Consider the following 3,248-nt stretch of genomic DNA (forward strand, 5'->3'; position numbering starts at 1 on the left):
TCATTCAGTTTCATCGCGCGGAGAAAACTAACTCTGAGAATGAGATCATTAGGCTAAGCTCTTAAAAGCTTCAAAATCCACCGTTCACCATGTTGTGAATGGATTTAAGGAACTTGGTACTTCTAAAGGTAATCCTTAGTTTGCACTAAAACCAAACAATATGATACGTATAGGGTGTCCAACCTTTTTGCTATTGCCGGCCGCATTCAGATAAATTCTATAAAGCACGACCGCTAGCGAGATTTAAATGATTTTTTTTTTAATTTGTGTTCCCTATGAGAAGAATTAATTCGTTAATATCTAATAAACTTATCATACTTATACCTAACAGTGCCATGAAATATCAAACATTTTTTGAAATGAATTTATTCAATAATAGTCTGCGACATTGCAACCAGTGACTCCCTTGATTTTGCATACGAGCAGATAAACTTGCAAAGTTGGGAACCTCGCGAGATACCATCAGTCTTCGTTGAGACTCCAGGTTTCCGTCCAACAATCGCGTTCGGTAGCCTACCTACTCGTTTTTCAGGCACTTCGTTTGTGAAAAGGCAGACTCGCACACGTCAGTGCTTTCGAAAAGAACAAGAATTTCTTATGTTAATTCTCGCAACGTTGGATAGCCTAATTAAGTGCACTTTTCCATGTCAAGCAAATTTTCTTTGCACTTGAATTTAGTCACAAGCTGCTCATTATTTTTTAATTCCACCTGTTCCATGTAAAGATGTAACGGAGAACTTTCGGTTTCAATCAGGTGTGGAAAGGCAACGAGTCGTAATGTTTGCAAAATTTTTTGAAAATCTTGAAAACGATCTTCAAAATCCTGCAACACAGTGTCAAAAACACCAGAAAAAAAGAATGTTGTTGACCTGTATTTCGCAGCTGTCGATGAGAGCCGTAAGTTGTGTAAAATAGAAAAAATTACGCTGCTGAAGATGATTTTTAAGAAAACACTTGTCATGAAAATCCGATACTTTTTTGTGCATGATAGGCTACATATTGTTGTATCTTTTCCTTGCAAGCTTTGATTTAAATTGTTAACATGAGACAGAAACTCTACTAGAAACGTCAGAGATGCGAGGAAGCTCTTATTTTGTAAAGGGCAGTCTTTGTTTTTTGTGGAATAGTATTCCAGTATTTCTTTGCGAAACTGCAGAACACGGCGAGATGTTTCTCTATGAGACAACTAACGAAGTGCCGTGTGATAGAGAATGTCTTCTGCAGCCGTTTCGCTCAATTGCAGAAGTTCTCGAAATTGCCTGTGATGAAGAGCATTGGCACGAATGTACAAAATGATGCGATTCAGGTCTTTTAAACTTTAAAGTGTCATTTAAGGCAAAATATTTGACGCTCAGGGCTTCTTGGTGGATAATACAATGAAGGTTTGTGAGCTGCTTATTATCGTGCTCTTTTGATACAAATTCAAAAAATCTTGCCACAAAGCCTTGTGTGTTACTTATCATTGCAGGTGTTCCATGTGTGCAAATACCACAAAGATTTTTTAAGTCTAATCCATTGCGAATGTAAGCATTCTTAACAGCCACATATAGCCTAGGGCCCTAGGCTATGTCTTCGCCACGGGTGCGGTGCTATGTCTTTGCCACGGGCACCCATTGAAAGAAGATCTTCGCAGAGCTCAAAATTTGGAGACAGAGAACGAATGAAGATCAATAGTTGCGCAGAGTTCTTAATGTCAGTCGATTTATCGACAGCCAAGGAAAACAAAATTGCTTCTTTGTTAACCTTTGTCTGCAGGCAGAGGGTCAAATGTTTGGCGATATCATCTTGCCGACATTGAATTGTAACTTATTACGCAAGAGAGCAATTGAAGAATAGCCAGTTTCCTTACCAGGATGAATGCACTTAACAAGACTATGAGACATCGCTTAACAAGTTCTCCATCCGAATAAGGCTTTTCCGCTACATCAAAATGATATGCGACTCTATAAGAAGTTTCGTAGCGTAGGTTACTGAGATTATTCACTGAGAATTTAGCGAAAGAGAATTCATCGACGGCTGCATGCGGCCGTACGGCCGCAGGTTGAAGTGTTGAACACCGTTGAATTATAGGCTAACACTAGGCTACTGGTTAGTTGGTTTGATTGGTTTTGAATCTGTATTCTCAGACTGACAAAGCCTTTTATAGTTATTTCTGACAGTTTCGCATACTCGCAGAGGCTTTAAACTACTGACGCAAGGGCAGTTACCGATAGCTTATTGGCAGTGTGAAGTTTCCTATTGTTGAAGCAGAGCCTGGTTGAAGTGTTGGTGTGTTGCGAAAGGTGTTGCAACCTTGCCACATTTTAAACTGATTGTTCTGCTTTAATATCATGCACGTTATAACGTCTGCGTTTTGTAGCTTCTACCTTTTTCTAGACCTCTGCTATGTTTGACGCATATTGTTTTTTCGTTGTGATCGTTAGAAATAAAAACAAACGGAACATTTGTTGCGAGGAAACAATTCTATCAATTCGTTGCCGCTGAATGGAGAGCAGTCCTGAAATGCGTTGGTCAAGCGCACACCCCGAGAGTCGGTTGATCTTGAGTCGGGTGCGTAACCACTGAGCTTGACGTCGCCTATAATATTTTACGTTTTACGTATTTGGCTTGCTCAACCCAATATCACGTGCGCATTGAGAGTAGCCTACACTCAGTGGCGTAGGCAGAATTTTGAAATACAAAAACTAAAAAGTAAGGAAAAGAATGAGTTTGTTTTGGAAAAAATAGAATAAGATGCTGAGTTGAATGCAAAATACTTCAACATGACAAGGTAGCTCTAAAAAGTGGAGTCGTGGAGTTTCCATCCGAATGCAAGTTGGAGTTTCTCCCTAAAAGGTTTTTGAATTAATAACAATAATCTTGGGTGCAAAAGTAGTTGGCCTAGGCGCTAGGCTATAGGCCAACCAGGGATACCAGACTGGATAAATCCTTTTGTGTTGGAGAGCTATCCCTGATGTCTATTAGTAGACTATTTCGTTTTTGTTTTGTTTTCCATATAGGCTAGTTGTTCATTTTTGATTTGAAACATTTGTGATGGATGCAAACAAATAAATGCTTGTTAAATTTACCAAAGTAAGTTGACGTGAATGTAAGTAGGATTATCCATCAAATGATTGAAAGGTCAGAGAGCATATTTGCCTCACATTGGAGTTAGGTCATTATGAGGTATTTTGGTCCCAACGTGTTTGTACCGATTTCAACCTTGAAATAAATTATCACACTTATTTTAACTGCAACATTTCAGTTTC

General features: G+C 38.9%; 1 pseudogene; it reads right to left on the bottom strand.

Annotated features, from left to right (window-relative positions):
* Positions 1–315: 315 nt before the first annotated feature.
* On the bottom strand, positions 316–986 carry LOC145771576 (EPM2A-interacting protein 1-like; annotated as a pseudogene).
* Positions 987–3,248: the final 2,262 nt, after the last annotated feature.

Source organism: Aplidium turbinatum, chromosome 6 (genome assembly GCF_918807975.1).
Source record: "Aplidium turbinatum chromosome 6, kaAplTurb1.1, whole genome shotgun sequence".
In the NCBI taxonomy this organism is placed as follows: domain Eukaryota; kingdom Metazoa; phylum Chordata; class Ascidiacea; order Aplousobranchia; family Polyclinidae; genus Aplidium; species Aplidium turbinatum.